Consider the following 9561-nt stretch of genomic DNA (forward strand, 5'->3'; position numbering starts at 1 on the left):
ACAATATTGTAATTAAATCATTCCAAAATTTCAACTTGACCATAAGCGGCCATTTTTAACTCCCCTTCCCACATTGGAGGTCTATGAGCATTGGTGGTTCAATGGTAGAATTCTCGCTTCCCATGCGAGAGATCTGGGTCCGATTCCCAGCCAGTGCAGTAGAATTCTACCTGAAAAATGACATTTAGAATATTTTATTTAGATCATTCCAAAATGTCAACATGACCATGGGTGGCCATTTTTAAATCCCCTGCCCACAACATTGTTTTATGAGCATTGGTGGTTCAATGGTAGAATTCTCGCTTCCCATGCGAGAGATCTGGGTCCGATTCCCAGCCAGTGCAGTAGAATTCTGCCCAAAAAATGACATTTAGAATATTGTAATTAAATCATTCCAAAATTTCAACTTGACCATAAGCGGCCATTTTTAAATCCCTTTCCCACATTGGAGTTCTATGAGCATTGGTGGTTCAATGGTAGAATTCTCGCTTGCCATGCGAGAGATCTGGGACCTATTCCCACCCAGTGCAGTAGAATTCTGTCTGAAAAATGACATTTAGAATATTGTAATTAAATCATTCCTAAATTTCAACTTGACCATAAGCGGCCATTTTGAAATCCCCTGCCCACATTGGAGTTCTATGAGCATTGGTGGTTCAATGGTAGAATTCTCGCTTGCCATGCGAGAGATCTGTGTCCGATTCCCAGCCAGTGCAGTAGAATTCTGCCCAAAGAATGACATATAGAATATTTTATTTAGATCATTCCAAAATATCAACATGTCCATAGGTGGCCATTTTTAAATCCCCTGCCTACAATATTGTTGTATGAGCATTGGTGGTTCAATGGTAGAATTCTCGCTTGCCATGCGAGAGATATGGGTCCAATTCCCAGCCAGTGCAGTAGAATTCTGCCCAAAGAATGACATTTAGAATATTTTATTTAGATCATTCCAAAATGTCAACATGACCATAGGTGGCCATTTTTAAATCCCCTGCCTACAATATTGTTGTATGAGCATTGGTGGTTCAATGGTAGAATTCTCTCTTGCAATGCGAGAGATCTGGGTCCGATTCCCAGCCAGTTTAGTAGAATTCTGCCCAAAGAATGACATTTAGAATATTGTAATTAAATCATTCCAAAATTTCAACTTGACCATAAGCGGCCATTTTTAAATCCCCTTCCCACATTGGAGTTCTATGAGCATTGGTGGTTCAATGGTAGAATTCTCGCTTGCCATGCGAGAGATCTGGGACCTATTCCCACCCAGTGCAGTAGAATTCTGTCTGAAAAATGACATTTAGAATAATGTAATTAAATCATTCCTAAATTTCAACTTGACCATAAGCGGCCATTTTGAAATCCCCTGCCCACATTGGAGTTCTATGAGCATTGGTGGTTCAATGGTAGAATTCTCGCTTGCCATGCGAGAGATCTGTGTCCGATTCCCAGCCAGTGCAGTAGAATTCTGCCCAAAGAATGACATATAGAATATTTTATTTAGATCATTCCAAAATATCAACATGTCCATAGGTGGCCATTTTTAAATCCCCTGCCTACAATATTGTTGTATGAGCATTGGTGGTTCAATGGTAGAATTCTCGCTTGCCATGCGAGAGATCTGGGTCCGATTCCCAGCCAGTGCAGTAGAATTCTGCCCAAAGAATGACATTTAGAATATTTTATTTAGATCATTCCAAAATGTCAACATGACCATAGGTGGCCATTTTTAAATCCCCTGTCTACAATATTGTTGTATGAGCATTGGTGGTTCAATGGTAGAATTCTCTCTTGCAATGCGAGAGATCTGGGTCCGATTCCCAGCCAGTTTAGTAGAATTCTGCCCAAAGAATGACATTTAGAATATTTTATTTAGATCATTCCAAAATGTCAACATGACCATAGGTGGCCATTTTTAAATCCCCTGCCTACAATATTGTTGTATGAGCATTGGTGATTCAATGGTAGAATTCTCGCTTGCCATGCGAGAGATCTGGGTCCGATTCCCAGCCAGTGCAGTAGAATTCTGCCTGAAAAATGACATTTACAATATTGTAATTAAATCATTCCAAAATTTCAACTTGACCATAAGCGGCCATTTTTAACTCCCCTTCCCACATTGGAGGTCTATGAGCATTGGTGATTCAATGGTAGAATTCTCGCTTGCCATGCCAGAGATCTGGGTCCTATTCCCACCCAGTGCAGTAGAATTCTGCCTGAAAAATGACATTTAGAATATTGTAAATAAATCATTCCAAAATTTCAACATGACCATAAGCGGCCATTTTTAAATCCCCTTCCCACATTGGAGTTCTATGAGCATTGGTGGTTCAATGGTAGAATTCTCGCTTGCCATGCGAGAGATCTGGGTCCGATTCCCAGCCAGTGCAGTAGAATTTTGCCTGAAAAATGACATTTAGAATATTGTAATTAAATCATTCCAAAATTTCAACTTGACCATAAGCGGCCATTTTTAACTCCCCTTCCCACATTGGAGTTTTATGAGCATTGGTGGTTCAATGGTAGAATTCTCGCTTGCCATGCGAGAGATCTGGGTCCGATTCCCAGCCAGTGCAGTAGAATTCTGCCTGAAAAATGACATTTAGAATAATGTATCTAAATCATTCCAAGATTTCAACATGACCATAAGCGGCCATTTTTAAATCCCCTGCCCACATTGGAGTTCTATGAGCATTGGTGGTTCAATGGTAGAATTCTCGCTTGCCATGCGAGAGATCTGGGTCCGATTCCCAGCCAGTGCAGTAGAATTTTGCCTGAAAAAATGACATTTAGAATATTGTAATTAAATCATTCCAAAATTTCAACTTGACCATAAGCGGCCATTTTTAACTCCCCTTCCCACATTGGAGTTGTATGAGCATTGGTGGTTCAATGGTAGAATTCTCGCTTGCCATGCGAGAGATCTGGGTCCGATTCCCAGCCAGTGCAGTAGAATTCTGCCTGAAAAATGACATTTAGAATATTGTAATTAAATCATTCCAAAATTTCAACTTGACCATAAGCGGCCATTTTTAACTCCCCTTCCCACATTGGAGTTGTATGAGCATTGGTGGTTCAATGGTAGAATTCTCGCTTGCCATGCGAGAGATCTGGGTCCGATTCCCAGCCAGTGCAGTAGAATTCTGCCTGAAAAATGACATTTAGAATATTGTAATTAAATCATTCCAAAATTTCAACATGACCATAAGCGGCCATTTTTAAATCCCCTTCCCACATTGGAGTTCTATGAGCATTGGTGGTTCAATGGTAGAATTCTCGCTTGCCATGCGAGAGATCTGGGTCCGATTCCCAGCCAGTGCAGTAGAATTCTGCCTGAAAAATGACATTTAGAATAATGTATCTAAATCATTCCAAGATTTCAACATGACCATAAGCGGCCATTTTTAAATCCCCTGCCCACATGGGAGTTCAATGAGCATTGGTGGTTCAATGGTAGAATTCTCGCTTCCCATGCGAGTGATCTGGGTCCGATTCCCAGCCAGTGCAGTAGAATTTTGCCTGAAAAATGACATTTAGAATATTGTAATTAAATCATTCCAAAATTTCAACTTGACCATAAGCGGCCATTTTTAAATCCCCTTCCGACATTGGAGGTCTATGAGCATTGGTGGTTCAATGGTAGAATTCTCGCTTGCCATGCGAGAGATCTGGGTCCGATTCCCAGCCAGTGCAGTCGAATTCTGCCTGAAAAATGACATTTAGAATAATGTATCTAAATCATTCCAAGATTTCAACATGACCATAAGCGGCCATTTTTAAATCCCCTGCCCACATTGGAGTTCTATGAGCATTGGTGGTTCAATGGTAGAATTCTCGCTTGCCATGCGAGAGATCTGGGTCCGATTCCCAGCCAGTGCAGTAGAATTTTGCCTGAAAAATGACATTTAGAATATTGTAATTAAATCATTCCAAAATTTCAACTTGACCATAAGCGGCCATTTTTAAATCCCCTTCCGACATTGGAGGTCTATGAGCATTGGTGGTTCAATGGTAGAATTCTCGCTTGCCATGCGAGAGATCTGGGTCCGATTCCCAGCCAGTGCAGTAGAATTTTGCCTGAAAAATGACATTTAGAATATTGTAATTAAATCATTCCAAAATTTCAACTTGACCATAAGCGGCCATTTTTAACTCCCCTTCCCACATTGGAGGTCTATGAGCATTGGTGGTTCAATGGTAGAATTCTCGCTTGCCATGCGAGAGATCTGGGTCCGATTCCCAGCCAGTGCAGTAGAATTCTGCCTGAAAAATGACATTTAGAATAATGTATCTAAATCATTCCAAGATTTCAACATGACCATAAGCGGCCATTTTTAAATCCCCTGCCCACATGGGAGTTCAATGAGCATTGGTGGTTCAATGGTAGAATTCTCGCTTCCCATGCGAGTGATCTGGGTCCGATTCCCAGCCAGTGCAGTAGAATTTTGCCTGAAAAAGGACATTTAGAATATTGTAATTAAATCATTCCAAAATTTCTAATTAAATCATTCCAAAATTTCAACTTGACCATAAGCGGCCATTTTTAAATCCCCTTCCGACATTGGAGGTCTATGAGCATTGGTGGTTCAATGGTAGAATTCTCGCTTGCCATGCGAGAGGTCTGGGTCCGATTCCCAGCCAGTGCAGTAGAATTCTGCCTGAAAAATGACATTTAGAATATTGTAATTAAATCATTCCAAAATTTCAACTTGACCATAATCGGCCATTTTTAACTCCCCTTCCCACATTGGAGTTCTATGAGCATTGGTGGTTCAATGGTAGAATTCTCGCTTCCCATGCGAGAGATCTGGGTCCGATTCCCAGCCAGTGCAGTAGAATTTTGCCTGAAAAATGACATTTAGAATATTGTAATTAAATCATTCCAAAATTTCAACTTGACCATAAGCGGCCATTTTTAAATCCCCTTCCGACATTGGAGGTCTATGAGCATTGGTGGTTCAATGGTAGAATTCTCGCTTGCCATGCGAGAGATCTGGGTCCGATTCCCAGCCAGTGCAGTAGAATTCTGCCTGAAAAATGACATTTAGAATAATGTATCTAAATCATTCCAAGATTTCAACATGACCATAAGCGGCCATTTTTAAATCCCCTGCCCACATTGGAGTTCTATGAGCATTGGTGGTTCAATGGTAGAATTCTCGCTTGCCATGCGAGAGATCTGGGTCCGATTCCCAGCCAGTGCAGTAGAATTTTGCCTGAAAAAATGACATTTAGAATATTGTAATTAAATCATTCCAAAATTTCAACTTGACCATAAGCGGCCATTTTTAAATCCCCTTCCGACATTGGAGGTCTATGAGCATTGGTGGTTCAATGGTAGAATTCTCGCTTGCCATGCGAGAGATCTGGGTCCGATTCCCAGCCAGTGCAGTAGAATTCTGCCTGAAAAATGACATTTAGAATAATGTATCTAAATCATTCCAAGATTTCAACATGACCATAAGCGGCCATTTTTAAATCCCCTGCCCACATTGGAGTTCTATGAGCATTGGTGGTTCAATGGTAGAATTCTCGCTTGCCATGCGAGAGATCTGGGTCCGATTCCCAGCCAGTGCAGTAGAATTTTGCCTGAAAAATGACATTTAGAATATTGTAATTAAATCATTCCAAAATTTCAACTTGACCATAAGCGGCCATTTTTAACTCCCCTTCCCACATTGGAGTTGTATGAGCATTGGTGGTTCAATGGTAGAATTCTCGCTTGCCATGCGAGAGATCTGGGTCCGATTCCCAGCCAGTGCAGTAGAATTCTGCCTGAAAAATGACATTTAGAATATTGTAATTAAATCATTCCAAAATTTCAACATGACCATAAGCGGCCATTTTTAAATCCCCTGCCCACATTGGAGTTCTATGAGCATTGGTGGTTCAATGGTAGAATTCTCGCTTGCCATGCGAGAGATCTGGGTCCGATTCCCAGCCAGTGCAGTAGAATTTTGCCTGAAAAATGACATTTAGAATATTGTAATTAAATCATTCCAAAATTTCAACTTGACCATAAGCGGCCATTTTTAACTCCCCTTCCCACATTGGAGTTTTATGAGCATTGGTGGTTCAATGGTAGAATTCTCGCTTGCCATGCGAGAGATCTGGGTCCGATTCCCAGCCAGTGCAGTAGAATTTTGCCTGAAAAATGACATTTAGAATATTGTAATTAAATCATTCCAAAATTTCAACTTGACCATAAGCGGCCATTTTTAACTCCCCTTCCCACATTGGAGGTCTATGAGCATTGGTGGTTCAATGGTAGAATTCTCGCTTGCCATGCGAGAGATCTGGGTCCGATTCCCAGCCAGTGCAGTAGAATTCTGCCTGAAAAATGACATTTAGAATAATGTATCTAAATCATTCCAAGATTTCAACATGACCATAAGCGGCCATTTTTAAATCCCCTGCCCACATGGGAGTTCAATGAGCATTGGTGGTTCAATGGTAGAATTCTCGCTTCCCATGCGAGTGATCTGGGTCCGATTCCCAGCCAGTGCAGTAGAATTTTGCCTGAAAAAGGACATTTAGAATATTGTAATTAAATCATTCCAAAATTTCAACTTGACCATAAGCGGCCATTTTTAAATCCCCTTCCGACATTGGAGGTCTATGAGCATTGGTGGTTCAATGGTAGAATTCTCGCTTGCCATGCGAGAGATCTGGGTCCGATTCCCAGCCAGTGCAGTAGAATTTTGCCTGAAAAATGACATTTAGAATATTGTAATTAAATCATTCCAAAATTTCAACTTGACCATAAGCGGCCATTTTTAAATCCCCTTCCGACATTGGAGGTCTATGAGCATTGGTGGTTCAATGGTAGAATTCTCGCTTGCCATGCGAGAGATCTGGGTCCGATTCCCAGCCAGTGCAGTAGAATTCTGCCTGAAAAATGACATTTAGAATAATGTATCTAAATCATTCCAAGATTTCAACATGACCATAAGCGGCCATTTTTAAATCCCCTGCCCACATTGGAGTTCTATGAGCATTGGTGGTTCAATGGTAGAATTCTCGCTTGCCATGCGAGAGATCTGGGTCCGATTCCCAGCCAGTGCAGTAGAATTTTGCCTGAAAAATGACATTTAGAATATTGTAATTAAATCATTCCAAAATTTCAACTTGACCATAAGCGGCCATTTTTAACTCCCCTTCCCACATTGGAGTTTTATGAGCATTGGTGGTTCAATGGTAGAATTCTCGCTTGCCGTGCGAGAGATCTGGGTCCGATTCCCAGCCAGTGCAGTAGAATTTTGCCTGAAAAATGACATTTAGAATATTGTAATTAAATCATTCCAAAATTTCAACTTGACCATAAGCGGCCATTTTTAACTCCCCTTCCCACATTGGAGGTCTATGAGCATTGGTGGTTCAATGGTAGAATTCTCGCTTGCCATGCGAGAGATCTGGGTCCGATTCCCAGCCAGTGCAGTAGAATTCTGCCTGAAAAATGACATTTAGAATAATGTATCTAAATCATTCCAAGATTTCAACATGACCATAAGCGGCCATTTTTAAATCCCCTGCCCACATGGGAGTTCAATGAGCATTGGTGGTTCAATGGTAGAATTCTCGCTTCCCATGCGAGTGATCTGGGTCCGATTCCCAGCCAGTGCAGTAGAATTTTGCCTGAAAAATGACATTTAGAATATTGTAATTAAATCATTCCAAAATTTCAACTTGACCATAAGCGGCCATTTTTAAATCCCCTTCCGACATTGGAGGTCTATGAGCATTGGTGGTTCAATGGTAGAATTCTCGCTTGCCATGCGAGAGGTCTGGGTCCGATTCCCAGCCAGTGCAGTAGTATTCTGCCTGAAAAATGACATTTAGAATATTGTAATTAAATCATTCCAAAATTTCAACTTGACCATAAGCGGCCATTTTTAACTCCCCTTCCCACATTGGAGTTCTATGAGCATTGGTGGTTCAATGGTAGAATTCTCGCTTCCCATGCGAGAGATCTGGGTCCGATTCCCAGCCAGTGCAGTAGAATTTTGCCTGAAAAATGACATTTAGAATATTGTAATTAAATCATTCCAAAATTTCAACTTGACCATAAGCGGCCATTTTTAAATCCCCTTCCGACATTGGAGGTCTATGAGCATTGGTGGTTCAATGGTAGAATTCTCGCTTGCCATGCGAGAGATCTGGGTCCGATTCCCAGCCAGTGCAGTAGAATTCTGCCTGAAAAATGACATTTAGAATAATGTATCTAAATCATTCCAAGATTTCAACATGACCATAAGCGGCCATTTTTAAATCCCCTGCCCACATTGGAGTTCTATGAGCATTGGTGGTTCAATGGTAGAATTCTCGCTTGCCATGCGAGAGATCTGGGTCCGATTCCCAGCCAGTGCAGTAGAATTTTGCCTGAAAAATGACATTTAGAATATTGTAATTAAATCATTCCAAAATTTCAACTTGACCATAAGCGGCCATTTTTAACTCCCCTTCCCACATTGGAGTTGTATGAGCATTGGTGGTTCAATGGTAGAATTCTCGCTTGCCATGCGAGAGATCTGGGTCCGATTCCCAGCCAGTGCAGTAGAATTCTGCCTGAAAAATGACATTTAGAATATTGTAATTAAATCATTCCAAAATTTCAACATGACCATAAGCGGCCATTTTTAAATCCCCTTCCCACATTGGAGTTCTATGAGCATTGGTGGTTCAATGGTAGAATTCTCGCTTGCCATGCGAGAGATCTGGGTCCGATTCCCAGCCAGTGCAGTAGAATTCTGCCTGAAAAATGACATTTAGAATAATGTATCTAAATCATTCCAAGATTTCAACATGACCATAAGCGGCCATTTTTAAATCCCCTGCCCACATGGGAGTTCAATGAGCATTGGTGGTTCAATGGTAGAATTCTCGCTTCCCATGCGAGTGATCTGGGTCCGATTCCCAGCCAGTGCAGTAGAATTTTGCCTGAAAAATGACATTTAGAATATTGTAATTAAATCATTCCAAAATTTCAACTTGACCATAAGCGGCCATTTTTAAATCCCCTTCCGACATTGGAGGTCTATGAGCATTGGTGGTTCAATGGTAGAATTCTCGCTTGCCATGCGAGAGATCTGGGTCCGATTCCCAGCCAGTGCAGTAGAATTCTGCCTGAAAAATGACATTTAGAATAATGTATCTAAATCATTCCAAGATTTCAACATGACCATAAGCGGCCATTTTTAAATCCCCTGCCCACATTGGAGTTCTATGAGCATTGGTGGTTCAATGGTAGAATTCTCGCTTGCCATGCGAGAGATCTGGGTCCGATTCCCAGCCAGTGCAGTAGAATTCTGCCTGAAAAATGACATTTAGAATATTGTAATTAAATCATTCCAAAATTTCAACTTGACCATGAGCGGCCATTTTTAACTCCCCTTCCCACATTGGAGTTCTATGAGCATTGGTGGTTCAATGGTAGAATTCTCGCTTCTCATGCGAGAGATCTGGGTCTGATTCCCAGCCAGTGCAGTAGAATTTTGCCTGAAAAATGACATTTAGAATATTGTAATTAAATCATTCCAAAATTTCAACTTGACCATAAGCGGC

The 9561-nt window shown here is 41.1% G+C and overlaps 40 non-coding genes across 40 annotated transcripts; all 40 read left to right on the top strand.

The window, feature by feature from the left end:
• Positions 1-87: 87 nt before the first annotated feature.
• On the top strand, positions 88-158 carry trnag-ccc (transfer RNA glycine (anticodon CCC)). The gene has a single exon. It is a non-coding gene; the product is annotated as a tRNA-Gly (tRNA).
• A 115-nt stretch (positions 159-273) lies between these two features.
• On the top strand, positions 274-344 carry trnag-ccc (transfer RNA glycine (anticodon CCC)). Its single transcript has one exon. It is a non-coding gene; the product is annotated as a tRNA-Gly (tRNA).
• Positions 345-1575: 1231 nt separating this feature from the next.
• trnag-gcc (transfer RNA glycine (anticodon GCC)) lies at positions 1576-1646 on the top strand. Its single transcript has one exon. It is a non-coding gene; the product is annotated as a tRNA-Gly (tRNA).
• Positions 1647-2319: 673 nt separating this feature from the next.
• On the top strand, positions 2320-2390 carry trnag-gcc (transfer RNA glycine (anticodon GCC)). The gene has a single exon. It is a non-coding gene; the product is annotated as a tRNA-Gly (tRNA).
• A 115-nt stretch (positions 2391-2505) lies between these two features.
• On the top strand, positions 2506-2576 carry trnag-gcc (transfer RNA glycine (anticodon GCC)). Its single transcript has one exon. It is a non-coding gene; the product is annotated as a tRNA-Gly (tRNA).
• Positions 2577-2691: 115 nt separating this feature from the next.
• On the top strand, positions 2692-2762 carry trnag-gcc (transfer RNA glycine (anticodon GCC)). The gene has a single exon. It is a non-coding gene; the product is annotated as a tRNA-Gly (tRNA).
• Positions 2763-2878: 116 nt separating this feature from the next.
• trnag-gcc (transfer RNA glycine (anticodon GCC)) lies at positions 2879-2949 on the top strand. Its single transcript has one exon. It is a non-coding gene; the product is annotated as a tRNA-Gly (tRNA).
• A 115-nt stretch (positions 2950-3064) lies between these two features.
• On the top strand, positions 3065-3135 carry trnag-gcc (transfer RNA glycine (anticodon GCC)). Its single transcript has one exon. It is a non-coding gene; the product is annotated as a tRNA-Gly (tRNA).
• Positions 3136-3250: 115 nt separating this feature from the next.
• trnag-gcc (transfer RNA glycine (anticodon GCC)) lies at positions 3251-3321 on the top strand. Its single transcript has one exon. It is a non-coding gene; the product is annotated as a tRNA-Gly (tRNA).
• A 115-nt stretch (positions 3322-3436) lies between these two features.
• trnag-ccc (transfer RNA glycine (anticodon CCC)) lies at positions 3437-3507 on the top strand. Its single transcript has one exon. It is a non-coding gene; the product is annotated as a tRNA-Gly (tRNA).
• Positions 3508-3622: 115 nt separating this feature from the next.
• Positions 3623-3693, top strand: trnag-gcc (transfer RNA glycine (anticodon GCC)). The gene has a single exon. It is a non-coding gene; the product is annotated as a tRNA-Gly (tRNA).
• A 115-nt stretch (positions 3694-3808) lies between these two features.
• Positions 3809-3879, top strand: trnag-gcc (transfer RNA glycine (anticodon GCC)). Its single transcript has one exon. It is a non-coding gene; the product is annotated as a tRNA-Gly (tRNA).
• Positions 3880-3994: 115 nt separating this feature from the next.
• trnag-gcc (transfer RNA glycine (anticodon GCC)) lies at positions 3995-4065 on the top strand. Its single transcript has one exon. It is a non-coding gene; the product is annotated as a tRNA-Gly (tRNA).
• Positions 4066-4180: 115 nt separating this feature from the next.
• On the top strand, positions 4181-4251 carry trnag-gcc (transfer RNA glycine (anticodon GCC)). Its single transcript has one exon. It is a non-coding gene; the product is annotated as a tRNA-Gly (tRNA).
• Positions 4252-4366: 115 nt separating this feature from the next.
• Positions 4367-4437, top strand: trnag-ccc (transfer RNA glycine (anticodon CCC)). Its single transcript has one exon. It is a non-coding gene; the product is annotated as a tRNA-Gly (tRNA).
• A 138-nt stretch (positions 4438-4575) lies between these two features.
• Positions 4576-4646, top strand: trnag-gcc (transfer RNA glycine (anticodon GCC)). The gene has a single exon. It is a non-coding gene; the product is annotated as a tRNA-Gly (tRNA).
• A 115-nt stretch (positions 4647-4761) lies between these two features.
• On the top strand, positions 4762-4832 carry trnag-ccc (transfer RNA glycine (anticodon CCC)). Its single transcript has one exon. It is a non-coding gene; the product is annotated as a tRNA-Gly (tRNA).
• A 115-nt stretch (positions 4833-4947) lies between these two features.
• trnag-gcc (transfer RNA glycine (anticodon GCC)) lies at positions 4948-5018 on the top strand. The gene has a single exon. It is a non-coding gene; the product is annotated as a tRNA-Gly (tRNA).
• A 115-nt stretch (positions 5019-5133) lies between these two features.
• Positions 5134-5204, top strand: trnag-gcc (transfer RNA glycine (anticodon GCC)). Its single transcript has one exon. It is a non-coding gene; the product is annotated as a tRNA-Gly (tRNA).
• Positions 5205-5320: 116 nt separating this feature from the next.
• Positions 5321-5391, top strand: trnag-gcc (transfer RNA glycine (anticodon GCC)). Its single transcript has one exon. It is a non-coding gene; the product is annotated as a tRNA-Gly (tRNA).
• A 115-nt stretch (positions 5392-5506) lies between these two features.
• trnag-gcc (transfer RNA glycine (anticodon GCC)) lies at positions 5507-5577 on the top strand. The gene has a single exon. It is a non-coding gene; the product is annotated as a tRNA-Gly (tRNA).
• Positions 5578-5692: 115 nt separating this feature from the next.
• Positions 5693-5763, top strand: trnag-gcc (transfer RNA glycine (anticodon GCC)). The gene has a single exon. It is a non-coding gene; the product is annotated as a tRNA-Gly (tRNA).
• A 115-nt stretch (positions 5764-5878) lies between these two features.
• trnag-gcc (transfer RNA glycine (anticodon GCC)) lies at positions 5879-5949 on the top strand. Its single transcript has one exon. It is a non-coding gene; the product is annotated as a tRNA-Gly (tRNA).
• Positions 5950-6064: 115 nt separating this feature from the next.
• On the top strand, positions 6065-6135 carry trnag-gcc (transfer RNA glycine (anticodon GCC)). Its single transcript has one exon. It is a non-coding gene; the product is annotated as a tRNA-Gly (tRNA).
• Positions 6136-6250: 115 nt separating this feature from the next.
• trnag-gcc (transfer RNA glycine (anticodon GCC)) lies at positions 6251-6321 on the top strand. Its single transcript has one exon. It is a non-coding gene; the product is annotated as a tRNA-Gly (tRNA).
• Positions 6322-6436: 115 nt separating this feature from the next.
• trnag-ccc (transfer RNA glycine (anticodon CCC)) lies at positions 6437-6507 on the top strand. Its single transcript has one exon. It is a non-coding gene; the product is annotated as a tRNA-Gly (tRNA).
• Positions 6508-6622: 115 nt separating this feature from the next.
• On the top strand, positions 6623-6693 carry trnag-gcc (transfer RNA glycine (anticodon GCC)). The gene has a single exon. It is a non-coding gene; the product is annotated as a tRNA-Gly (tRNA).
• A 115-nt stretch (positions 6694-6808) lies between these two features.
• trnag-gcc (transfer RNA glycine (anticodon GCC)) lies at positions 6809-6879 on the top strand. The gene has a single exon. It is a non-coding gene; the product is annotated as a tRNA-Gly (tRNA).
• A 115-nt stretch (positions 6880-6994) lies between these two features.
• Positions 6995-7065, top strand: trnag-gcc (transfer RNA glycine (anticodon GCC)). The gene has a single exon. It is a non-coding gene; the product is annotated as a tRNA-Gly (tRNA).
• Positions 7066-7366: 301 nt separating this feature from the next.
• trnag-gcc (transfer RNA glycine (anticodon GCC)) lies at positions 7367-7437 on the top strand. The gene has a single exon. It is a non-coding gene; the product is annotated as a tRNA-Gly (tRNA).
• Positions 7438-7552: 115 nt separating this feature from the next.
• On the top strand, positions 7553-7623 carry trnag-ccc (transfer RNA glycine (anticodon CCC)). Its single transcript has one exon. It is a non-coding gene; the product is annotated as a tRNA-Gly (tRNA).
• Positions 7624-7738: 115 nt separating this feature from the next.
• On the top strand, positions 7739-7809 carry trnag-gcc (transfer RNA glycine (anticodon GCC)). Its single transcript has one exon. It is a non-coding gene; the product is annotated as a tRNA-Gly (tRNA).
• A 115-nt stretch (positions 7810-7924) lies between these two features.
• trnag-ccc (transfer RNA glycine (anticodon CCC)) lies at positions 7925-7995 on the top strand. The gene has a single exon. It is a non-coding gene; the product is annotated as a tRNA-Gly (tRNA).
• Positions 7996-8110: 115 nt separating this feature from the next.
• On the top strand, positions 8111-8181 carry trnag-gcc (transfer RNA glycine (anticodon GCC)). Its single transcript has one exon. It is a non-coding gene; the product is annotated as a tRNA-Gly (tRNA).
• Positions 8182-8296: 115 nt separating this feature from the next.
• Positions 8297-8367, top strand: trnag-gcc (transfer RNA glycine (anticodon GCC)). The gene has a single exon. It is a non-coding gene; the product is annotated as a tRNA-Gly (tRNA).
• A 115-nt stretch (positions 8368-8482) lies between these two features.
• Positions 8483-8553, top strand: trnag-gcc (transfer RNA glycine (anticodon GCC)). Its single transcript has one exon. It is a non-coding gene; the product is annotated as a tRNA-Gly (tRNA).
• A 115-nt stretch (positions 8554-8668) lies between these two features.
• Positions 8669-8739, top strand: trnag-gcc (transfer RNA glycine (anticodon GCC)). The gene has a single exon. It is a non-coding gene; the product is annotated as a tRNA-Gly (tRNA).
• Positions 8740-8854: 115 nt separating this feature from the next.
• On the top strand, positions 8855-8925 carry trnag-ccc (transfer RNA glycine (anticodon CCC)). The gene has a single exon. It is a non-coding gene; the product is annotated as a tRNA-Gly (tRNA).
• A 115-nt stretch (positions 8926-9040) lies between these two features.
• trnag-gcc (transfer RNA glycine (anticodon GCC)) lies at positions 9041-9111 on the top strand. The gene has a single exon. It is a non-coding gene; the product is annotated as a tRNA-Gly (tRNA).
• Positions 9112-9226: 115 nt separating this feature from the next.
• trnag-gcc (transfer RNA glycine (anticodon GCC)) lies at positions 9227-9297 on the top strand. The gene has a single exon. It is a non-coding gene; the product is annotated as a tRNA-Gly (tRNA).
• The last annotated feature ends 264 nt before the right edge of the window (positions 9298-9561 follow it).

The sequence above is a fragment of the Gasterosteus aculeatus genome, unplaced genomic scaffold (genome assembly GCF_964276395.1).
Source record: "Gasterosteus aculeatus unplaced genomic scaffold, fGasAcu3.hap1.1 HAP1_SCAFFOLD_24, whole genome shotgun sequence".
NCBI lineage: Eukaryota > Metazoa > Chordata > Actinopteri > Perciformes > Gasterosteidae > Gasterosteus > Gasterosteus aculeatus.